Source organism: Zonotrichia leucophrys, chromosome 3 (genome assembly GCF_028769735.1).
Source record: "Zonotrichia leucophrys gambelii isolate GWCS_2022_RI chromosome 3, RI_Zleu_2.0, whole genome shotgun sequence".
In the NCBI taxonomy this organism is placed as follows: domain Eukaryota; kingdom Metazoa; phylum Chordata; class Aves; order Passeriformes; family Passerellidae; genus Zonotrichia; species Zonotrichia leucophrys.
In genome coordinates this window covers 87,994,574-88,020,438 of record NC_088172.1, presented here as the reverse complement: position 1 = coordinate 88,020,438, position 25,865 = coordinate 87,994,574, and the positions used below count along the sequence as shown (strand labels likewise).

The 25,865-nt window shown below is 43.0% G+C and overlaps 1 long non-coding RNA gene across 1 annotated transcript; it reads right to left on the bottom strand.

Moving 5' to 3' along the window:
• Positions 1 to 1,656: 1,656 nt before the first annotated feature.
• LOC135445002 (uncharacterized) lies at positions 1,657 to 4,623 on the bottom strand. The gene is made up of 2 exons (XR_010439419.1): positions 4,511 to 4,623; positions 1,657 to 2,119 (listed from the first exon to the last, which is right to left on the bottom strand). It is a non-coding gene; the product is annotated as an uncharacterized LOC135445002 (long non-coding RNA).
• Between the last annotated feature and the right edge of the window lie 21,242 nt (positions 4,624 to 25,865).

Genomic DNA, 25,865 nt, shown 5'->3' with positions numbered 1-25,865 from the left:
CAGGGTTTGTGAGGTTGTAATTCCCCTAGTACCACCCAGCTTCTGTCCTGCTATTGGGGGTTAATTATAGCATCCACAGAGCTCCCAGCAGTGGAGCACAGGGACACAGCACGGCCTCTTTCTGATAGACTTTTCTTCTGCCTCAGCCTCCTCTTCCCCTCCTGCCTGGAAGATAAAGAAGTAAATCCCAATTTAGCCATCAAGGAGTGAGACATGCAGTGAATAATTCAATTCCTCATCTTCACACGGTGGACTCAGCTGCATAAACAAACTCAGCTGCTTCTGCAAAGCAGACAAATATATTTCCCAATGGTTTTTGGGAATGGGATATATTGCTGTAGTTGAAAGATGCAAGACTTAATGAGAGAAGGGTCAGGAAAGACTTAGTGGTGAAGCAGCAGGGTGAAAAGGCAGTGAGCCCTGACTGCCAGACCTGGAACTGGGGCACCAGGAGACACCCAGCCTATCAATCAGGTAAATCATGCCAGCAGGAACTCTGAGCTGCCTGCCTGAGAGTCACAAATGGAACCATGGGAAATGCCGGCAACAGTTCTTCCTGACGCTCTGTTCATCGTGCCTGCTGTGTAAAAGCCACCAGACCCCAAAAGGTATGAAATTAGTCAGGTTTGTGGCTCAAAGATATAGCTCCAAGAGCCTCATAGCAACAGCAGACATGTGGAGGTTTCAGTACCTGTGAGAATGTTGCCGGTTCCCTGTAAAGTGGGGTCAGAATGATCTTTATTTCCAGTAAAGAAGATGAGACTCGATGTGAAGAGGCTGACTGACAAGCAAGGGCAGTCACAGCATAACTTACAGGCTGTTGGCTTCCTCAGCTGTGACAGTGGGTGAGTGCAGAAATGCTTTGGCCCTTCCCTGTGCCTCAGGAAGGGAGTCTTTGGGTGAGGGTGCTCTGTTTGTGGAGCTAATTCATTCCTCTCTGCAGTATTGCCTGGGATGTGCACACACACAAATTTGGCTCTAACATGGCCTCTGATGATCCTTTTTTCTATTTTTGCCATTCATCTGTTATAGACTAGTATATGTGTCTTGATGCTGCCTACATTTATCAGATATTAAGTACTGTGAATCATCTTCTGCTCCTGAAAGGAAAACTGCAGTATTAATGGAGGGCAGCATCCCATGTGAAATCATAAATGAGGTGGAAGGAATGACAATCCCATAGGTATCAGACAGTGGAATTAAAATTTACACAGGCTAAGTACACATCTCCATGCTCTGCTGGGGTTAACCTGCCAGCTCTTGCGGACTTTAAATTTAATCTTTATCCTGGATACTATGAGACTTTTTCTTGGTTTAAATTCTGGAGGACAATGTAACCAGCAAGATGAGACAAGGTTTTTTTACAAAAGGGAGATGTTGTCTCCCTCTACTTATTTTGTTTTAAGAAGCAGGACTTGGTTCTCAGTATCAACACATCATGTGGGTCATGCTACAAAGGTTTAAAAAATAAAGAATTAAGCTCTGAATGCATAATCAAAATAGGAAACAGTGTGAGTTTCAGGCTGGGTAGGTTGCCACCTTTCCTGGCTTGGGGTTTCCTTGTGCTGCCTTTTAATGCTTGCTGCAAAACATGTCAACTCATTGCCTGGCAGACACCAAGATGCGTCAAAACATTAGCCTACAAGGTCAGGAAGCTTCAATTAAAGGAGTTTATTTGCAGTGTACAGACATGGAAGAACCAATTCCTAAGCAGAGATAAATTAAAGGGACAATCAGTCACAGCCAGAAATGGATCTCAAGCCTGGGGAGTGCAGTGGCAGATAGGTTTGGTGTGGTGATGGAGGTGTATCTGCAGGAGAGCTGTGTCACACCACACACCTGGGGCTTGAGTCAGCAAGCTCCAGGCAGGACAACCATGACCCAGTAGTCCTGTGCTCTCAGATGGTCACAGCTCAGAGTGGCTCCTCTGCCTGTCATTTCTGGGGGTAGATGTGTCCCATGGCATCCTTGCGGCATGCACAGCCTGGCTGCACCAGGCAGTGGGGTCGGTGAGCTCCATAGCATGTCCTGCTGTAGGGTCAAGCTTCAACAACCACCAATAGGGGACCTCTGGGAGCATCTCACACCTCCTTCCCTGCATGTGCATCTTCCACAGGAACTGGGAAAATCCAAAATGTGCAGTCAGGCGGCAGCAATTATCTCAAGACCCTTGTCACCCATCCCACAGGTAGCACCTGTGAGTTTCTCAGGATGCCCCCTGTATTTTCCTGCTCACTGCACTTTTGTGGGGAATCCTTTGTATCTGGCTGAAAAGCACTCAGAGGACGAGTTCTCAGAAGGTGCAAAATAGGAGTTATCAGATGATGCTGATAATCTCCTGGTTAATGTCCCAGGGGATGAAGGTCTGGGATGGGTATGCACTTGAAGTCTCCTGCACTTGGTTAAATTGCTCTGAGCTTTGGGGGCTGAGAAACTGGGTTGGCTGTCCCCTGGGAAGCATTTCACATTAGTGTCCTGTAATTGCTCTGGAAATAAAACTGGGTGTTTGCATAAGGCTAAGGCCAAGGGGGCACAAATGGGTTAACCCACAGCCATTCCAGTTTCCAAAGAGTTGTAAATACACAATTCAATTTCCAGGAGCAATTAAGTCTACCCAGCAACAACAGATTTACTCCTAGCTTCCTTGTGGGACATTCTCTCACATGATGAAATACCTACCCTTTTGATACACAGCCTGCTCCTTTCTCCCACCTCCCAGTGAAGGCTCTACTTACTGGGCTGCTCCTGCTGCCATTCACTTTGCTCCAAGGTTTTACCTCAAGCTTGGTGTCTCCCCGTGTGTGGCAAAAGCCTTTACTGTGTATGGTGTACATAAAGGTAAAAGCCACCCACCCAACTGAAAGGCAAATATCATCTGGTATTACGTGTTCATTGCACAAAGTAAGACACAGTCTTGATGTAGTCTCCCTCTGAAATAAATTTCTTTCTCCTCCTCTCTCCTTAAATTCAAGGAAGATGTATGGTTTGCTCTTTGCCTGTGTATAGGGAGAGACAGTGGATGAAAGAGGGCTCTCATATCAGTGCTGGCTCATGCTTGGGCAAGGTTTTCCTTCTCCTTAAAAATTGGGAGAGCAGAGAAGAGCAACCTGATGGTCATTCACGTACTCTTAGCCCTTCTTCATTTTCTGTGGGTCAAATTTGTCCCTTCTGGGCCCAGTTTTCCTCACTGCTCATGGGCATTACTGTCAGCGTGGAAAGGGCTGGCACTAAGCCACTGTACACTGCATGCTGGGGACAGCCTCTGCCGCATCTGTGGCACCTCACCTGGCACAGGATCCCACTGCTAGGTCTCCCAGCCCTCTTTCTGATGATTTGGAAGTATTTGCTAACAGCAGTGACAAATTTCTGGTCCAACCCCAAGCACTATTTCCCAAACAATTATTCAGCTGTATCAGCTCTTCACAGCCCTGATTTTCCTGAGAGACAGCTAATTAAAGCAACAGGCACAGCATAGATTTGCTGCTGAACACATAAAACTTAATAAACAGCAATGACATTGGTTCATTAATATCTCCCCTGTTATGTTTCTCTTTTCTTCCCTGAAACTAGGGGGAATGGGAAGAAAGGCTGAAGAGGAGGGAATGAAGAAGACAAGAAAGCCATTCAAAGCAGATGGGATACTTGCCCTGTAGAGGTAGTAGCTCAGTTCAACAGAGGAGCTACAGTAGCACCCCACTCATGCGGTTCCTGGTGATGCTCAGCCATGGCCCAGAAGCAGTTGGAGCTGGCAGATGCAGTCATTGCCTTCCCCACTTTTTCTGCATCCACTGCCCACCCCTCCAAGGAAAGAGCTGCTGCTTTTTCATCCCTGGAGCCAGCCCTGGATGTAGATAGATGGAATCTGCCCAGACACAGAGATGTGTGGGCTGTGAGCCCTTCCCACAGTGTAGGCTGGTTGTAGCCAGTGACTCGTTTGGTGGCTCTGAGCATGAGCTGGCCATGGCAGGCAGAGGAACAACCTTTTCCCACACTGGGTGCTGCCCTGCATTCTTTTCTCATCCCAGCTATCATCACCTTCCTCTGCAAATAGGAACATCTTGGTGTAAGCAGGACTTTTTCCCCCCTCCCCCACCAGCAGTCAGGATTGCTGGGTCTGTTCTAAATACTCTTGTGCCACATCTGCTCCCTTGGACAATATTCATCCCTGTATCAGAGTCCTTCTCCTACCACATCATCCGTGAAAGTCTGGGATTCCTGATGTCTTCAAGAGGCTGAAGGTTCCTTTCTGAAGGGCTGTAATCTCCATGTTGGGTAGCCCAGAGTTATTCCTGCCTGCCTAAATCCATTTGAATGAATAATTCTTTCTATGGAAGCATAAACAATGTCAGGAGACTGATCGCCAGAGGAGGATGTCTGACTAGGTAAGAGAGCTCAAGATGAACTCATAGATTCATTTGAATGGCAAATTTTTAGCATAAGAAGGATGTAGGTTAATTTCTCAGACTAAATTGATGAACTCTGTTGTTACCCGATTGCAAAACATCCATACCTTCTCAGTGATTTCTCATGGGTATCTCCTCACAGCACAACTAACAAACTCCAGCTCTCTTCTCAACCACCTAACTCACTCTTTTACAGCACTCATCCTTATTGGACATAGCTGGGACTCATTAAGGGCAGGCCTGTTCCTAACCCTTGGTAATTAGTACAGCTGCAACTCCTCAGGGGTGAGATTGCCTTCTGCACCATTACTATTCTCTTACATTCCATCCCCCTACAGAACTCAAAGAGAGCAGTGGAGCTCAAGGGGGCATTTCTGAGATCTTTGAACTAGCCCCATGTGCCAGGGGTACATGGTTATCCTTGCCATGGCCTTCTGATCTGAGAGCTATTTAAAACAGCCTATTCAAGGCACGGCTGCTCCTATGGGAGAAAACTCTTTTGAACTATTTCCTTGGTCCTGGTGACCACACCCTCATTTTTGGGCAGAATACTGCTTTCAGGCTTTGTTTCCCATCCCATCATAAGGAAAATAACTCTTGTGTCAGGAAGAGAAGAGAAACATATGGAGTCCTAGCACCCCACAGGAGAAAAGTCTGCCAATACCAAGTAGAGGCACTGTGTGTTTGTAAGGACAGGCAGTGCCTGTACAGAGAGAAACCACTCAATGCCTTTCACACAAGTCTCACAGCTTAACTGTTAATTACACACAATAGTGTAGGGAAAATGTGGTTTTTTCAAATAGCTTTAGTGGGAGGGGAGTTAAGAGGTAATTTTTTTTTCTTAAGAAAGTCATCCAACACCTGCAGTGCTATCAGAGAAGATGCCATGAGGATATGCTTCTCATGGAGAGGGAAGACTCATTCCATAGGTACAATAAGGGAAAAGCTCAAGGTAGAGAAGTACCTGCTGCTTAGAGAGAGAAGCCAACAGGATGTTATCATATGGGTTATAAGATAGAAGTAGGTGTGTCCTAATCAAAACACTTGTGAGAAGATCAATGCTGTAAGATAATAGCTGGTTGCTGCTCTTTCTACTCCTACTCAGGAGGATTTTCAGGCTCCTGAGATACAAAGAGTTGGTCTCTTGTCTCTTGCATTGGAGAAGATGCTCCTGATTGTAGAGTTTGGAGAAGGAATGCTATTTATCAGGTTTGGCTTTTAGTGGAGAAGTTATACTTAAGGGTGGAGTACAATGTAATAATCTGCCTTATTTTATAGACTATGATTAGGCTGTCATCTTTTTTTTTCTGCTATAAAGGGAAATTACTGAGTTACTTCCAGTCCAGAAGAGTGTTTACTTGACTTTTATATCTAAAAGGTATTAGGTGTTGGCAAATGTTGCTATCAAATCAAGGTGTTCAGGGTAACTTTGGGATCTATATGTATGGGTCAGAAGACTTCCCCTGGGGCTCTTTATGGCTGGCTAACAGTAACCAGAGCTCAGTCAGAGTTTAAGGCAAGTTGTTAATGACAAGATAATATTGGTAAAAATTGAAAAAGGCTGTGTTGTTTTCAAGCTCCCCAAGAACGTGAGTAAAGAGGTATAGGACTTAGAAAAAATTAAGCTAAACAATTGAGATGACACCTCTAATGCACTTGTACTCTCCATTTATTGATGTGGACAAATATAAGAAAGTCTGAAAACACAGAAATGTATACTAGCATTAGTCTTCTCTTGGATTTGTTTTTCCTCAAGCATACCAGATTCCTAGAAAGGAGGTTGAAAACCTCCAAGGAAACTGTTTTGACTGCCATAGTTATTGCCAAGACAAGTGAAAGAGTTAAAACATAACTCTCATAATTCAGCATTTAGTGTGCAAAACATGACCAGTTTGGGGATTCTGGAGCACTAATACTTACCAATTGTCCTTCACTGGACCATAGTCTGCTCCTTGAGTTATTCTGTCCAACGCAGGAATACATTTCTAAGAGGTGAGACAGGTTTGTGAGCTTCATGTCTTTAAAAATTGCACAAGGGACCTACCCAGAGAAAAGAAAGTGATCTTCTTCAGCGGGGGATCCTCATCAGGTTGAGGAGTCCAGAAACCCTCTGAGATGAGGTAAGAACTTGTGTTTGGGCTGGTTCCTGGTTGTTTGGTGTTCCAGGTGGTGGCTTGCACCAGAGCAAAACCTGCAAACCAGCAAATCCTGACGAGGAGGCTGCTGCTGCACTGAGCAGTGCTACATGGCTGCGTGAGCAACGTCCCTGCTCTAATTCAGGGACCAGGAAGAGACATTCCCATGTGTATTCACACAGTCCTTGCTTGCTTGTCTAATACAGCAGCTCTTCGGGAAGATCGTTTCAGTGGTTGTTTTTTTGCCAGATTAGAATTTCTTAAGTTATTAAATAGTAAATAATTTCCATGAATAAAGGCAGAAGTAAGAGAAATTTAAAGACAAGAAAAACGCCATGAATTTATATCATCTGTCCCTGAAAATGGAGAATGTTTGGGACACATACAAAGCCATCTACAGAGATCCTAATTTATTCTAAGGAAAATTTTACATTTTTGTGGTCTTAAGCATGTATGAAAAACAAGATAAAAATGAGTTTTGCATCAGTTCAGCATTTTCTGCTTGGCTCAGAGAGAGGCTCTATAAAAAGAGAGCAGAAAACTAACCCAACCTGCATCATTATTTCTCAAAATCTTTTTTTTTTTTCCTTTAGTAATGCTCTTTTCAAATACTGGAATCGTTGGGTCCTGCTCAGGCACGTATCACGGCTCTCTAGGGGCTGTAGTGACAAAATTTTAACAAATACTGTCATCTTCTGGGCATGCCGCAGCAGTGCAGCTTCCAATCTGCTGTTCCTGCAAGTGAGGCTGCCTCTCCCTGCCCGAGGGAGCCACTGGTTCTCCTGACTTGGAAACTTTTCTGATATTCTACCAAGCCCAGATCCATTGGCTTTATCACTCTAGAAAAATGGAGCTTTGTGTCTCCGGGTGAACTTAGTACTGAGGGACTTTGGGTTGTGTTTGTTTGTGTTTTCATGCTTAGAAACCCTGTATGAGTGGGCTTTGCACAAAATCTTTTTTTTTTTTTTTTTCACTTCTTGATACATTTTGCTACTTAAAAATGTAAGCAATATGTGGTTCCTAGGGTGTCGAGCTCACAGCTAATCCTACAGCCTGCCTTGATCATGCTCCCTGTGCAGGAAGATCTATTCCTGTTTCAGCCCCACTGGACATACTGGAGATGCTTGGGGTGCAGCAGGAGGGTAACCTTCTGCTATGGGATGACACCTCTCATCAGTTCAGCCACTGCCACACATGGTCAAGCTTTGCCACTCGTCAGAGCTGCTTCAAAAAACCCACTAGAATTCAGTTTTCATTTTCTTCCCTCACCTAGGCTAGAATTTGGAGGTTTAGCAGAGACTGAGTATTCTTTTATAAGTCTCTCAAAGGCTTTCAGTCCTCTTGTGGACATCTGGTTTCTCAGTAGCTGGTTGGTGAACAAGCAGGATATTGGCACTCTGAGCATTCCCTCCACGGAGCAGAGCTCCTTGGTATCAGTTGCTCTGCAGCCATTACCACTTTACAAACAATTCTTTATATTGTGGTTGACTTCCCCAGCTTTGCGTTGTCTAAAACCAAGCCAAAAGGGTGGTGGGAGGAACAGCTCTCCTCCTCCTTGGGCTAAAGGGAGTTGCTGAATACTCTTTTGTTTAGTAATATTCACAATAATAGAGTTTGGTGCTCAAAAGATGGACCTTCAAGACCTGTCAGACCCAGAAAGGCTTTGCTGAGACTCCTGGGATGAGTGAACAGCTGGAAAGTCTCTGTGATATCTGTTTTGAGGGAAAAGCAGCAGCAGCCAACAGCTAAGAGAGGATAAGAAGGGAAAATGGTGTGGCAACGTGTGTGCGTTTTTCTTTCATTCTTTTGATTCTTGGTTCGTCAAACATCAGACCTTCATACTTGGATGCAATAGTGTCTTGCAAAGACACAGCATTTGCAAATCTGATTTTATCCTCCTGACTGGAAGAGCCCCTTGCAATGTTTTAAGTTTAGGCTGATTGCTGAATCCAGCAGGGATAAGAGAGGGCAGCAAGAAACTGGTCAGGGAAACTGGTCTTGCCTCTGTGCTGCTCCAGGTACTTGGTTTGTGTCTTTACTCTGCATGCTCTTCCTTGTGCAGGGATTTTTTGCCTGTGTTCCTGTGGTGGCTGGTGTTTATCGCCAGCAACACTGCGGTGGTATGGGCGAAAGATCTGGATCTTCTGTGTGAACACCTATTTTCATGGAACAGCGCCTCTGGCAAGAATGTTGAGCCTATTTCGCAATGTTATGTTTTCTCTCTCTTCCCAAATATGCTTTATTTAAACTGTGGCTACTTTTGAAAGATATGTAGAAGACATTCCTGGTTTTATAAGGATTCTAGCTGAAAGCCAGTTTAGAGCACTTAAGAGCCTCATTTTCCACAACTCTATGAAGCCTCACAGGACTACTCAAACTCATGAGCTCCTCCTATTTAGAAACACTAGAAACAGCTCCTGGCCCAAAGCAGTACTTCAAAGAGCACTTTCATGTGTTTTTTTCCTCCTTATCCCCACAAAGATTGTTTTACCTGATTTAAGAGCCCAGACCAAGCAGCCACCCCTCCATGTGGGGCTACCTCCCCGTGTGACCACCCAGCACCAGGCTGATTATGTTTGGCAACTTAAATGGCTATAAACCCCCTCCAGGAGTAGAAGAGGTGTGATGGGCAGCAAAGCTGCCAGATTTGGAGGTTGACATCTGAGAACCTTGAGGAGCTATTTTATGGATGCATTTTGGACCTCAGTAAGTGAATTTTGGCCATCTCCATTGTTCTGGGGGCACTGCAATGGAACCAAGTGGTGCGACCCCACACCTGCCTGTCCCTCCTCTGCCCAGAAATGGTGCTCCATCCTTGTACTTTGCCAGACTGGAGCAATTCCTCCTGGTCTTGTGGAGCAATCCTGCTGTCCAGTGTTCACTCTGTGACCAAATTATGAGGTATTTTTTCACCTCTAGAGGACACTGTGTCCTTCCATATGCTCACTTCTCTGCTGTGCTCTGGAGGCATCAGCCCTGCTCAGTGGCTGCCTGCCAGGGGTTGCAAAACTTTGTGGTGACCATTGTACCCAGGCTGGGAAGGGTGATCATGAAGGTTTGACTGGCTCTGTCACCAGCTGCTGTATGTCAGGATCTCTTCACCTCCTCTGTCCATAGTTCTACAAACCCAGAAGGCTCTGCCAGCTTCTGAGCTTGGGCAGGGTGAGGGAAGGATGTGAAAGGATGAGAAAACCTTTTTTTTCTCTCAGGACACATCTGCCCAGGGGTCACCTGGATTTTTCAATACACTTTAGGGACCTCCTTCCTTATGGCACTTCATCCCTTATGGGTCTGTGATTATGATCCCACTGCTGTTCCCCACACCTATGATAGCTGGCAAATGGGGAGCTATCAGGCTGAACACAAGCCCAGGGAAGCCATCTCTTACTGGAAGACTGCACATGTTTCCATCTACTTTCTTGTCTGTTCATAAGCCTTACCGGCTTAGAACTTGACTTTTTCTGTTTTTTTCTTTCTTCACAGTTGGCTCATTCTGGTATTTTGCATTACAGTAGTGAAGCTTCACCGTAAATATGACTTGTGCTAGTCAAAAAACTTATGGAGTACATTAGCAGAATGATTTTTAAAATGTAGTAGTGATTGATTGGGAGTTGGTAGTATACCTGGAAGTGGACAGTGAAGTAAGTGTGTGATAAAACAGCTGCAATGTTGCTGGGGGAGGTGTAATACAGCTTCAAGTTTTTAATGCCATAGGTCTTGTGGAGTCATATTGCTCCTGCTTGGAAGTGCCCTCTCAGAAGCAATTTTGGACATAACAGTGGTCTCCTCTCAGCAGGTGTGTTAGCAACATTAGATGCCCAGATGCAGGGGTTGTGTTTTTAAGTCTTGTTTTAAGCCTCTTGCAGCTGAAGGCACATCCTGGCTTCAAATCTGACAACTGGCAAAGCTGACATTTTATAAGGAGCAGGAGTGCAAAAACTGTGCAAGTGGTAAAACAGTACAAGACAGCAGTGGTGAAGGCAGAAACTGATTGTATTGCTCCAGCTTTGGAACCACAAAAGCCATCTGCAGAAGTCCTTATGGAGCAGGAAGAGATGGGGGTCACTACTGGAGATGGTGGACGTGGTGTGGAGGCAGCAGCCTCAGTGTGTAGTGCAGTCACTGACCTTTCCCACAAATGCTTTTCTCCACAGCCCTTGGGACATCTGCTGGCCCTGGAGAGCCTCAAAACAATGTGGGTTTCCTGGTCGTCTGTGTGGTTTTTCCTCTTATAGGAAAATATATGCTGGAATATTTGTTTTCCAGTGTTTTTTTTCTGCCCACTGTCAGCATGTGTGCGTTGTCTGCAAGGGTGCCTGCAAGGCTGGAAAGTCATGGTGAAAATAAGACCATTCAGACAGGGATTTGTGGGGACAAGCTGTCTTGTTTCAAGGGCAATGCCCTGCATAGAGGGAGTCCCTGCACAGCAAGAGTTTGCCCAGCTGTGCTTCTCACATGAGTTGGGTAAGTTTCTCTTACCAGTGGGACTCCTCAGGGTGGTTTTGTCTTCTCTTGCTGTTCTCTGCCCTTGTACCATACCCTATCCAATACTACTTGTAGTCTGACTTTTCAGATCCATTGCCTTCCATCCACATCTTTCCCTGAGCTCGATAACTTGTTTGGTGAAACCATATCTCCGAGACAGACATCTGTTTTGAAAATGATACTAGCAGAACTATTGCTTTGCTCGTTAGCCTGGGCCCATCATGGTATACCCTGAGTCAGCCTGACTTGAGTGTCATGAGTAATTTTTTACTGCTGTTCATCACATTTTTTAGACCACTTTCCTCCTGTGAAGACGTACGTGTTCTGTGATCTTGTTGCTTCTTACTGAGCTAAGTAAATAAAATGCTTTAAATTCCACTATAAGGCAGCTGCTGAAACACATTTGTGGGTTGTGGGTTTTTTTTTTACACCCTCTCCAATTTTTTAGAGTAGCTTTTTTTTCTTTTTTCACAAGTGTAAACCAGGACTGGACAAAACGTTTCAGTATTTTGACTTGCCAAAACTGTTTATAGAGTCAAACAAATTATAAGATGGTTTTTAACTGTTTTTAACATTCACGGCTTATGAATGGTAACACTTAGCATCCTTTTTAGTATGGCTCCTTCTCTGAACTGAAGTATACTGACTAAATCCTTTCCTTTAAAATAGTATTGTCTAAGGTTTGATTAAAGCTGTGAGGAATGTGTGTGAAAGCACTTCTGGTAAGTCATTGCTCATGAGAGCTGGGAATCATCACTGTTTACATTTTTCAAAATTATCCCAAAAGATCTGAGGTGCAGTGTGGAGAACTTTAGTTTCTACAGGAGCCAGCTGAGTCAAGCAGCTGTGGGAAGGAGGGATAGTGGCGTTTTGGAGCAGTGCTCTGTAAAACTGCAAGAGGGAATATTTTTAAATGTAGACACTTGTCCATGCACTGATGCTCCCTCATACATGTAACAGAGGTTAAACCCAGCCATGCTGTTTCTTTGTGGCTGCTGTCTCATGGGGCATCCTCTGGCTGGCATTTGATTGACTGGGAGGAAGCAGGATTTCATGTTCGCTACTACAAACCCATTCATTTGTAACACTATCTGTGATCCTCTTTGAAATCCCCCAAGCAACTGTTAATAGCTGGGTCCCAGGAAAAGCGATCCTGCAGGACGGGCCCATGGGGAGGCCAGTTGCCTAGCATTAGGCTCAGTGTTGTGAAACAGTTGGCTGAACCATCAGACTGGCTCAGCTAAATGAATTAAGTAATTGCACAGCCCTGCAGAGAATATTAGTGAGGAATTTCAATATTGCAGCTCTTGATTCCCACCTCACGGTCCTGTTACCACAAATACAAGGCCTTGGCTGAGCAGGCAGTAATTTGATATTAAATGAGGTTCTTATTAAGCAGATGCAATGAAATAAGGCAGAGTTTTATGTTGCATTAGTCATCTAAATGCTTTTTATTAGCATTCATTAGGATGAGACATAACTGAGTGCAGGGTAATCTTCAGCCAAAGCCTGACCCTTCGGAAGGAGGGTAATTAAGGAGCTAAGAACTTGGGAATAGAAGCTAGGCCACACACGGCAAGTGTACATCCCCTCAATTTCTCCCTCTTCTGGGAACTGCCTCTGCAAAAGAGGTCATGAGGAAACTCAGAGGATGACCCACTCTGCCTGGGGATGAAACTCCTCCTTGTCTCATTCTCCAGGTGTTAATTTGACAAATCACAAAGCCCTCTTGGAAAGCAAACCATCTGCACAGGCACATGTTGCTCTTCCCTTTGAACTGAGTTTATCAGGCCAGGGGAATAATGTTAGGGGTTTTGTTGGTTTATTTTTAGGGGATCATGGAGCCTCATAGAAAAGGTGGCATAAAATAAGGTAAAAGCCCCGACTCTTAATTCTGACCAATTAAAAAAATATGTACAAATGTATGTGATTGTCAAAGCTGGCTCCACCAAGGTGGTAGTAGCCATATTGGTGGCTTCCCTACGGGGATGCCTCTGTTCCATCAGGGAAATGGATCCTAGAACTGGTGGAAAAGCCACCCAGAAGTCAGCAGTGCCTCTCTGCCAGCCCAGGCTCATTTTGTAACAATTAAACTGTGGACTGTGTTATCCAGCTTGCTTTTGTCCTGCTCAGATTTCTCTGTTTTAGGCTTTGTCTTCATTTCTCCTGAGCCTGTGAATTCTGATCAATGAATCACTCAAGATTAAAAGCCCAAAGCCCTTTAGTCATGAGATGCTCCTTCAAGCTGCATTTTTTCTCTTGGTTTTCTATCATCTGGCAGCATTCAGGAAACAGTAAAGTGATAATTTTATTAGAATTCCCAATGCTTGGTGTGCATGTGAGTTTGTGGTGGGTGGCTTGTGTCTCTTTTGCGGTGAACTGAGCACTTGTGCCCTCTGTCCTAAACATACTCTGGTCCTCTTGGGTTTGAAAACATCCCCAGTGCCTAAATTGATTTGGATGGGATAGAATATGGGCAGTGCTGAGGCCTTGGCAAAGCTCCCCTCCTAAATAAATGTGGTGATAAGTGACCAGTGCAAGCTCTCTGAGTCATCATGAAGACTCAAGGGTACCCTCCTGTCTAGCTCTGTGAAGCCAGTCCACAAGCACACATTTGGGATCCAAAACTGAAGTTTGGTTTCATCTGCTATAAAGACTGACCTCTCTCAGGGCCTTTGAGGGTCCAATCTGGCTAGCTCTGGACCCTCGCCCCTCACAGCCTTACAAGGACAAAAGTAAAAGACTCGAGGCACTTCTTGCTCTCGGGACCAGAGTCCCGCTTTATTCCTAGATAGGAGCCCCTTGGAAATTGAGGCAACATCCCTGAGGGAAAAGAGGCAGAATCTCTCACAGCGAGAGATTTTAAACACAGGGGAATACGGGGCAGAAAGAGGGAACACAGCCAATGGGACACAAGTGATGGGAGGGAGTAACCTGGGGAGAGACCACCATGGGGCTGGGTAGGGAAAGACCATGTGATAGAAGAGGGGAATCCCACGAGGATACAAACCTAGTGCAAAATACCAACTCCGTGCAAAATAACAGCCAAATAATCTATTTAGTGCAAAACAACAACCTGAGAAGAGAGTCTAGGGGCCTGAGTATATTCCCTTTTTTAAAAAAGGAGAATTTAAGGTTTTGAGTTGAGCAAACAGTGCTAACAAGCAGTCAGGTCTGCCTGTAACATTGGTTCTTGTAACAGCATTCACAAGGCAGCTGTCACTTTTGGGGGCGGAACGGAATGAGAGGGAAGAAATCATTCAGTGGGAGGTGCCATTTTGGTTGGAGTATAATCAGCCTATTCTCTTCCCAAACTATGGGAAAGGAAATGTCTTGATGTTTTTTGAAGATGAAAAAAGGCTGCACCTGCAGCGAAGATGGGACAGGAGTTAAGTGGGGTCAATACAAAACAACCCCCTCAGCAACCTTGGCACATGGAAATGTCCCTGGGCTTTATTTTGCACTTCTGCTGCTCGTAAACCACTTGCAATTGCAGAGACCTGGCAGTGGTGGCTGGTGGCCGGCATGTGAGAACCTGGAGGAGACCTGGTTTTCTCACAGCCTTAGTGCTGCTCGGCCTTCCTGCATTATGTGCAGGACTGGCTGTGTCTGTCTGGCACTGAATGTACAGACACTGATCTGGGAACAAGATATTTGAAGACTATTTCCTTGAGGGAAAGGGTTTCTTTATTTTTTCTGCTCTAATACACTAATGAAAATCAAACATGACTGTACTTACAGGGACAGCTTGGAGTGTGCACAAAGATCTGAAAGTAGGTGTGAGAGGGGCAACGAACCAAATCCAAGCATGGAAAACTAAATCTTCAGGGGTAAATTACTAAACTCATATAGTATGCTGGCTGAAAGAGTTTTCTTGGACTGTAGTAGTCTTAGTTCTGGCAGATGCAAGGAGCAGTTCAAGCATTTCCTTTTTATTCCTCTTCAGCAGTTGTACTTCAAGCCCTGACTTTACCAAATCTCCTAGTACCTTTGTTGCCTTTGGATAAAATAAACAAGTTTTATCCAGTGCAGAGTGTTTGCTGTTAATATTCTTGTTTGAGCCGTGTTGGTTGACTCTTTGTTGGGGACACGTGGTCAGTTGTGTTAATTTTGGACCATATAACCCATAATCAATATAACTCTCATAATCAAGAGCTACTTGAAATCACTGAGCCTTTCCAAAGGGAAAGGAGCACAAAAGTAGCAGATGAACCTGGAAGGCTAATCTTGGAAAGCAAATAGGGAAAAGTATTTCTTAAGCCATGGAGCTTTTGTAGGTGATGAGCATTCCTAGGAAATTTTGGCATATGCTTACTATCTTATAGTTAAAGAAGTGGGGAACGTTTTAATTTCTCGTTCAATTGTGTGCAACTCTCTGTGAAGCTTTAGACAGATTGCTTGATTGTACCTGCCTTAGGCCTTGGATTTCCTGTCATCCTCATTTTCACTGCTTAAAAAATCTCAAAGCAGCCATGTACAGTTTCAAGTGTTATCACAGCAAATACCACAGAGCAGAAACATATTTGGGAAACCTCATGGACATAGTTCCCATTAAAAACTTGTGTGATGTGTTTCATTTGGTCCAGAGCTGAAAGACTCCTTATCAAACTTTACAATAAATTAATTTTAAAAATATATTCTTTCTGGCATCAATACTCCAGAGTGAGAGGTTAAAGTTTATTTTCCCCAGTTATTCATACCAACGAATGAAAGTCGATAGAGAGTGGAAACCAAAGGGTCAGGATCCCATCTGAACTGAATTCTGTCTTAAAGGTGGATGATTAACCATGGAAATAAGTTTGTGGTATTTTCCTAGCTCCTAGAATAACAATTTTTAAAAAAATCTTAAATTCATCATCAATTTGCTTTTTAATATTTCTCCTTCTGCATGTGATTTTTCTGCTCCCTTTCTCCTTGGTACCACTCCTAAAGCTTTATCTTCATCTGTGACAGTGATGCTAAAATACTGAGGCGGCAAAACTGGGCAGCCTTTGGTTTTATACTTCCAAGTGCTCTCTGTGGGTAGTGTGGCCTGTGGCATTCCCTGTTTGGATAGCTGTTAGATCACATTACCTGTCTATCCCCTGGCATTGTAGCAGTAACATGGCACAGCAACTATTTCAGTGCTCTTTCCCTTCGCTACCTGGCACCAGCCATGCAACATTTTTATATACTGAATTATTTATGGACTCAGAATTATTTAGCATCGATATGTCAATGTTACAATGCCTCTGTTGGCCATAAACGAGCAAAAACTTTCTTTAATTAAAATTACATGGTCTGTGTCAACTTTCCTTGGACCTAACATTTTAAAACTGTGTTGGGAGTTTGAATTCCATCCTACCAAATACCTGTGTTTTAAGCAAAGACTAAATACAGAGCTTTCTTTCAGCGAGACTGGTCTTGGAAGCCAATAATTTTATGTGTTTTAGGGAGGTTTATGTTATACTGGGGAGTTTACAATGGACTTCATTGAACTGAAGACCACAGTGGCAGTATTTTTATTATAACTAACTTCTAATAAGGAGGAAACAGAGTATAATTCAGACTGTCAGTGCTCCTGTCTAAAGACAAAAGCTTAAGATGCCTCGATGGTTTGAAAATCTGCTGAATAGTAAGGGCAAACTGGTAATGAAGATAATTAATTGGTTTTTTAAAATAATGCACAACTGTCCTTTTGAAAAAATATTGCATCATTTTTCATTATAGAAATACACCGAACGAGCACGTAATTTAATTACACGACCACCCTGCAAGTTCCATGAGCCCTACTCAGTCCTGGCATAAGCAGGTGCAAATCCCAGTGGGAATTGCACCCGCTTATGCCAAAGCTAAATATGATCCAGTGTTGTTTTCCCTTCTCCCTGAGAGCTGGAAGGTATGGAGATCCACTTCATACTGTGCTGTTCTTGGAGGTATTACCTTTTTTCCACTCTATACTTGATGTTGAACTGACTTTTGCTATAATTTTCATGAGAAAATCAGAAGAGAAAATCCTGAACACAGCGTACAAAGGCAGTTGTTAAGTGGTAAAGGTTATCATAACCAGAAAGCAAACTCTTGGAAACAACACTGGCCCTTTGTAGAGAGGGACCAGAACAAAGCAACCATTAGATGTTTATCAAGTCATCTCCCTTGATGACATGCCTTCATCTGATACACATCATGATACACAGCCTTCATCTGGTGCTTAAAGAAGTAATTAATTCTGTATTTGTCCAGGATCTTTGCTTTATTCAAGGTGTGAGGCTGCCACTCTCTCTTCAAGCTGGCTTTTATTTCTTCCATGATCTCCTCTGATATGGGGGGAAAAAAATTTGTAATAAACTTTCCATGTGCTCCCTGCTTGTTCCATAGTGCTCTCCCAGTAACCTTTTTCTTCCTGTCTTGTAATACCTGCAGGTTAATTAACACTTTTAGATTTATCTTCAAATCTGGTGGCCTTCTTTCCAGATGGAGAAAAAGACATCTCAGAATGGATAAGAATCTTTGGGAGATGGCACTTCTGAAGGGGAATACTTTTATCAGCTTTATTTTAGAACAAATCCTCTACCTGCTCCAGGTTAACCCCTTGCTGTATACGTGTGATGTGTGCAGCCCCACAGATCCCAGAGGAGGCATAGAGCCGTGTAGAAGGTACAGGGAAGATGATTAAAACTTTTCAGTCTTGCAGAACATCTTGAATAGCTTTGGCTCACTCCCATCAGCCACAGTGAGCCAACATGTGCATGCCAGGCAGAGGGACATAGCACTGGACCTTTTAATTTCTAGAACTTGATTTTAAACGTTTGACTGAGATGGAAATCAGGCAAGAATTACATATTATGTATTCTGTGAGGAATTGCTAGTGTCAGGAGAAGCCTTGTTCTTTCCAAACATTGAGAAACAAGAATCTCTATTGAGCACAGAGACAATGAAAGGAAAAAAACACATCAAACAAGTACCCAAAGTTTGTAAAATAGGCACGTAGTCATGACCTTCCTCCAGTTGTACAGACATGTACACACACACATCAGCCTTTAACTCCAACAGGAGTTGCTCACATGTGTCTTTGGACCGATCTTGTCCCTAAACTAATTTATGGCCAAAAGAAACTTGGGCTCTGATTCAGGTTCAAATCAGGTTCAGCATGGAAAATCTTGAACTTGGAGTCAGAGCCTAAAGCAGCACTTTAGAGAGGCAAACAAACAGGCCAGACCAGCTTTTCTCCCTAGCTGGAGCTCTCTAGCCTTGTTCTCAGGTCTAGCATGCCCTTCTGCCTCCCTCCTCACTGAAACACAATTATTTTTAAAGGGATCTTTATTCCACCCAGGAGAATATGGCACAGGCAATTGGCTAGCAATGGTGCCTTGGAGCTCAGCCACCTGGGACAAGTGTGAGACTGTGTATGAAGGGAAAAGGAGAGAGCAGAAAGTGACAGAGACCCTTTTGCTGCAAGAGCCTGGGAGATTCAATCCAGACACTCCCAGAGGCTCAAATCTCATCTGCTTAAAGGGCCAATACCATGATGTTAAAACTAAACAGGCTGCTGTCGCTGTTTAGTTTGGGATTTTTTTGTTTATTTTATTTTGCTATTTTTAACACAAGTAGATGTCATCATGCACTTATTTCTGTATTGTCTCTTGCTGACAGTGAGGAATGGATTTCTTGGATGATTGTGCATGACTGGGCAAAGATTGGACTTTGACCTTTTATTCCCAAACAATGGTGACCTGTCCTTTTCCTGACAAAACAGGGAAGGTACTTAAATTAGATTTATCTGCTTCTCTTCCTACAGCATGTTGCTCGCTGTTGGTGAAAGCCAACTAACCAAATTAAAATGCAGTATGCTGTTACAACTAAGAGCATTCACTTAAAATTAACTCGACAGTAAATCCCAGCTCAATCAGTTTAGGGGTGGACCAAGCAAATAACTGTAAGCAGTTCATCCTACTGCCTCTAAATAAGAAGTAGTGGCCATCTCAAACCTGGGTTCACAGAGTTCCACTTGTGTTTCAGAGCCCACCCTGCTCCAGCACAGCCACCAGGCTGATGTCCCCAGCAGGGTGTTGGCAAACACAACCTCATTTTGGATATTTTCATATTTATTGAGCAAAACCTTGTAAGGCTTCTATTTAACTGTTTGTTGGAGCTTTGTTTTGATTTGGGCGGGTTGGTTTGGGGGTTTGTTATTGGGTTTTTTTTTTGTAGGCTTTTTTTTTTTACTTCTCCTTATAAGTGCTGTGTAGGCTGGAAAACACTTTTGGGAAGGCAACCAAAAAGTCTTTTCTTTTCAACAGATTTGTATTCTCACCAAATTCAGAGATGTATTTCATCTGGGAATACATCCCTCCTGTGCTTCGTAATGCAGGTAGAATCAGACTGTCTCTTGATTTCCAAACACTTGCATCCCTCAAAACTGACCTGTTTTCAGAGAGGACAACCACCTGTAATACCTATTTGACAACAGGTCTTGAAGGATTTCTTATGGCCAAGCTGGTTTTCCCACTTCCTACAAATGCCATGGACGCAAATAATTGTTAAAGATCACTCTAACATAGTTGTGTTTTTATAAAGTTTCTCAGTTCATCTGTGAAAAGCATGTGAGCAGCACAACTAAGTATTACTTCCAAATTTTCCATGTTTCTGTCATGTCACAGAGGCATATGACATCAACTCCTTTGTTGGGTTTCTGTGTCCCTATACCCTAATTTTAGCTAAAATCTGATCACCACCTATTATGCAGGAATGTATTCAGGTGTCTCCTAAATGGGAAGAATTTTTTCTTGCACATCCTACTCTGCACTTTCTCAATTTCAAGGGGTAGGTGACCATTAAAATTTTTGAAATTAGTTTACTTTTGCTTCCTGTTCTTTCATGAAGTTGCTCTTTTTTGGTTTTGTTTTTCTTTTATTTCCTCTCTTCTCCCTCTGTAAATAAAGCAGAAGTTGCATGAGGAAAATCAAGTGTAGAAGTTCATAGTCTGTGCAATGGGTATGACCATTGTAATCTGTCCTAAAAAAGAGTTACCTATTGCTATGTTTCTGCAGGACCTGCCCTGCCCACTTTCCTCTGCCAGGAACTAACATAGCTGTTCTTCTTGCTGTCCCCTGGCTTGGACCACAGTTGTAGGCTTTTTGCAATTTCTCTTCAGCAAATTACTTTCATAGTTTTATGAATGACTCTGTATATCAACCCTACCTGTAGAATACTAGCTGTCATGAAGGAAGTTAAAGATTCAAGATCAGGGAAGAAAGGTGAATTCAAGATAATATGAAAAACTTCCATGAATATGTGATCATTTGAAAATGTCCTTGTTTCTTGTTGATTTTCTGCCTGGTCTCATTATCCCCACCACATTCCCTTTTGTCTGTTTCCTGTTTTGAGCTTTGTTTGTTGCATGCTTTTGAGTCAACACCACAGGTTTTTAAAGAACAAGGTAGTGAGTTAACACAGCATTTTTTGTAGCATTCAGACAAATGCCAGGCATCATAATTTCCAAATAAATGTTTTGGACTCACAGACCAACTGACTTTACTGCAATATCTGTGAGCTTCAGTGTCTAGAGGCGATAGAGTCAGGGGAAAGCTTGTTGTCCCCTTGATTCAGGCATGGACCTTTCTTCATGAAGATACTGCCAGAAAGGTGCTAATGAGAATCAGTTTTATTGAATTGAGTTGTGATGCTGGCATCCACTCATCAAGAATGATGACAGATCCATCAACTTGTTTTATTTTAGCCATTAACAGGAAGAGCACCTTCTTAAAATAGCCCTATAGTAGCAATTACAACTATTGCCTAAATCAAAAGCAATTGCCCAATTGTTTATTTATACAGCTGGAATACTTTGTGTCAGTGCTGCATAACTGTGTAAATAGCAAACTTTATCTTTAATTGATGGTTTGGTGGGAATGACTTGGTGAAAATAGTAGGGAAAAATCAAGTTGTAGAGAAGCACAAGATCGTTAATTTCATCGGGTCAAACAGTCAGTGTCTTCAGCTGAAACTTTTTTAACTTCAGTGGGTTTAGTTCTTGGTGTCTTCAGCTTAAAACCATTTGTGTACTGTAATGATCTTGTTCATTATCCTGAGGCCTTGTCTATAGGCTGCCTTTTACTGCTGTGGTTGGATTCACTTAAAAGCAAAGTTCTGCCAAGGTTGATGTTGTCCAAAAATGTAAGAAGGAGTTATCCTTAAGCCAAAGTGCTTCCAGTCCAAATATTTGGCATGGAAATGAGGGGTAAAGAGTCCTTCTGCACGTAATACCCACCTAGAAGCAGGGCTGGGATGAAAGCTGTAATCTCTGACTACCAGTCCTGTGTCCTATCTGCTTGCACAGCCAGCTTCTAAGGCTTCTACTGACTTTTTCTTGAGAACTACTGCAAGGAAAGCCAAGTGTTCAAATAAAAATGGCTCATTCCCATTTAAGAGCTGGAGGAAGAGAAGAAAAGAAGCACTAGGCATTTGCAGCCAACCCGAGGGAAGTTCTGAGCAACATGGAGAAAAGGGATCTTGGAGCTTGTTCTAGACCTTATTGCAAGATATCCTCTAAGAGAGGATGTGCTGAACTCTTCTGGTAGCTGCCCACACATGGTGCAAAGCTGCCTCGGCCTGACAGCATGCCCAGAAAAGTGTGTAAATGCAGACATGGGAGTTCCTGGCACCGCTTTGAGTCTCAAATAGTTAACCAGGGCGCCCCTTTGCCTGAGCAGTGTAAAGGGGCTGGACCTGTGAACTGGTTCATAAAGGAGAAGAGGTTTTCAAAAGCACTAAGGGGCATTTAAGCTGTTACCTGTCAGCAACACCTTTGAAAAATCTCTCTTAACTAAACCCCAACTTCCCAAAAGCACAAGGCGATTTTCAGCTTGCAATCCACCCCCTGTTCAGCAGCAAAGGGTGTTTGCTAAAAAGTTACCCACCATTCCAGACATGATGCTGCAACCTCTCAGCTCAATAAATAATGTTTAACAGTGTAAATTTTATTATTTTGACTTTGAGGGCCCCACAAAACTCCAAGGTCATAGACAAAACCTCCCAAGTTACCCAGTAAAAGTGCAAAAAAAAAGAATCATCTTTGCATTCAGTGCACCCCTGAAATTTCCTGGCTGTTTTTTAATGGTAGCTGCTACTGCTAAGAGATGTCCTATAAATAACCTTGACAATGTGTGGGTTTTTGGAAGAAAAGCATTGTGTAGATAACTACCCATTTGTAGCCTAGAGGCCATGTGAGATCTCTGCTTGCTATTTCTTCCTGCATTTATCCAAGAGAAACTACTTCTGAGAGCTGGGTAAAAGAAGGTAAGGTATTTCTCACTAATGTTGAGGATAAGGATGGTCAAATATTTTCTTATACAGGTAAGGCTGAATGGAAATAAATGTTATGTAAATAAATAATGAATGTAAATAAGTCATCCAAGCCAGCAAACTTCAGTCCTAAAACCTTGGAAGATTATTTGTGCCATTTTGGAGGAATACAGCAGAGAGACACCAATTTTTCCATATGCAGTAGATCCTTCACTCCAGCAGCTCACATACTTCCCTGAAATAGTGCCATGTGGTTTTGATTATACTTGTGTTACTTCTGGTTAAAGACTCGCTTGTCAACATGACTAGGCCACCTCAAACAGATCTTATTGTATTTTTTTTCAGGTAAGAGAGGCAGCCAAGGGAGAAAAAAGATGATACAGAGGAATATTATGAATTTTTTGAGGTTTTTTTACTGCACCTTTGAGAAGAGAGCCCAGAGTAAGGAAGACAACTTGAAGTTAAAATACAGATGGAAAATTAAAGGATACCCTACTGAATTCACCTGTTTTTAACTGCTTTTAAGTAACCCACCATGAAGCCCATGTTCTTGTTTGCTCCCTTGGTTCACTATTCAAAAAGTGAATTCAGTCTTTTTTTAGTGGAACTTTATTCATCTCCATTTCTCAAACCACTTTTTTTTTTTTTTTTTTAATCAGGCAAAAATACTTTTTAAACCTTCTTAGCAGAACTATTATTGATGTGGTATAGCAAGCTTTTATACTTCTGATGTCTCAGGATCTACAAGCATGATTTCAGTGAACACTGGAGTGGGATGAGTGATCGGAAGGTGCAGTCATGCAATGTACAAGCCCATATTGCAACAGTGTCTCTTCTGGGGCTTAGCACTTTGCATTGAGGTTTAGTTGCAGTCATTTCCAGCTGTTTCCCAGGGTTATTCTCAATTAATTAGTTTTTTTTATGTAGAAAAGTTGCTTGGTAGCATTTTCTCCAATAAAACATCTCCCTCTAACCACAAGCATGTAATACGATGGCTTACAAGAGCTGAGCCAAAGAGTGTGTTTATCCCTTTTCTTTCATGTTCTTCTAGTGATCTCCTGCCTCATTCGAGATTCTTGTTTGTTTGTGGAAATGGGTTCAAGGAATTTGAACTTGCTTGGTTGGCTGTTGTGACTACAGTCATAGGCCACCTTTTGATTTTTCAGATCCAGTACAAGCCAGATTTCAGCCCTTGAAATACTACAGACAGAGATCAAACCCTGCCAAATGCTAATAGGAGAAATGACTGCCTGAAAGGGCAGAGGCACCTTTTACATCCCTACAGCCTACTGCAATCGGTTTTGACTGATGGGGAGGGGAGGGACATGCAAATGAAACAAAACACTATTGACCCTAATTCACCTTCTGACTCCATCACAATGTGTGGAGCACCTGCAAAGCTGCCTCCTAAGTTCTGTCTATGTATTCTCCCTTTTTGTGCAGTTGACAGAATTGGGCAGTGCTCAGCAGGAGAGCAGGAGATCTTTGTTGGAAACTGCCCTGATGCTGTGGGTAGTCACTGAGCAGCACAAAATGAAGAATTGACTGGCTATGGATGTTCCGGCCTCTGTATCACATGCAAATGATGGAACTGGAGGGTCCCAAAATGTAGGGGATACTCTGCCTCTAAATGTTGAGCAACCACTAACAACTAAACCATCACACACTGACCTGTCTTGTTTCCTCCTGCTGCTGAAATAGGAATGATTATTACAGTCCGGGCTCTGGATCCACACAGAGCCTGGGAAGCTGGAATTGAATGTTGTTGCAGCCCAACTCCTATTTTAAGTGACTTCCTTTTTATAGCATTATTTCCAGGTGGGGGGATGTATTTCTGTGCATCGAGTCTCCTGTTTTTCTTCCTTGAGAGGAGTTTTAAATAGCATGCAAGAATTGTCAGGGGATAGGTCTTTTAACTATTTAGAAGGGGTTTTATTACATAACTTGCAGAATTTGTGACCTTGGTGCACTTGGTGGGGCAATAGGCTGAGCTGGGTAGGGACACTTGTTTACAGCCCCATGGTGGTCCCCCAGACCCTTGGTGTCACCTTGTTCTCATGCCACAGTCTCATGCTTTCCCTAGCTGGAGGGAGCTGCCTTCAAGGGTGTTCTCATGGGTGCAGTCAAGCAAACCTGAGCAGGAGGCTGAGCCCCTGCACCTGCCCATGAGGATAATAGTAATCTCTACCCTATCTCTTCTTTTCAAAACATTAAACAGGACTGGAAGTTTACGAGAGCTGTGCTACGGCAAAAGAGAATCTGTATGGTTGGATTACATCCTCTCTTTCCTCCCCCTTGGAAAGGAAAACTTGCAGTGTGTTATTTCAGGTTAGACTTCAATGTTGTCAGGTCTTTAGAAAGAAGTAAAGTGGCAATGGAAAATAGGCTGGGCTCTAGTTTTGGCCTGATACAGATCATATTATTTCCCTCAGGTTGTTGAGATTATATTGTCTTTTGACTTGGATACAGACTGTGTCTCACTGTTGCCCCCATCTGTCCATCCATCTCTTAATCATCACCACCTTTTCTGTCTTGGAATTACTTTCATCTAATGACACTGTCAGCCAAAGCTCATCCCTTCTTCTGCCATGTCCACCCAAGGCCTTCCACAAACAGGCAAGTAATCTTTCTCTCTGTTTTTACTGTTATCGAAATCTGCCTTTTCTTTTTTTCCATTTCACTGCAGATGTGCAGATAAGCAGCAGAGCTGTTTTAGAAAGTCTTTGCTTTTCTCTAGTTATTGCCTACTTTGGACAGTGTCCTTATTATTTAGTCTCTTTTTCAAGATATATTCCACACTGCATCCTGGTCCAATGGTTGATTTAATTGTTGAGGGGTTTTAAAAATTTTTTTGAATTTTTTTTGACAATCATTTCCTTTCCCAGCTTTCAATGAAGATGTCATAGGTATTTCATAGAATCATGGAACTGTCTAATGTTTTGGTTGGAAGTGACCTTAAATCATCTAATTCCAACCTCTGCTATGGGTAGAGATTTCTGTGTATCTAAGTTTTCAGCTGTGTGTTGGTTACCTCTTTGACTGGCTATCCCTCAACCCAAAAGTCATCACTTTTATACAAGCTTAATTTGTGAAGTCAGCATGGAAAGCAGCCCTGAACTTGGTCTTTGCTGAGGAAGAGATTCTCATGGTTGCCTTTTCTTTTTTTTGCCAAAGACAAACACACAATCTATGCTAGCAGTAGGTTTCCCCCCTCTCCCCCTCTCTTTTCAGCTCCATAGTGAGACTTCTGTGAGCCAAAATTTCTGGTAAGAGTAGCTCAGCTGAACATTTTAATGAGGGCTGTTGTTTCTCCTAACAAGTACTAATGAAGCAGATTAAGCAGGATCAGTTTCCAGAAATGCACTGGAGATAGAGGTGGTTCTTTGCACAGGTGGCACATCAGAACACCTCCTCTGCCAAACAAAGTAGGTTACATACTGCTGCAGACCTACAGAGCTGGAGGTTGGCTCTTTGTGGGGTACTACGGAGCTCAAGTTGTATATAATTTATTTGGGATGTGGTCTTGAGTACATTTGTTTTGGTAGAGCAGAGAAGCTGA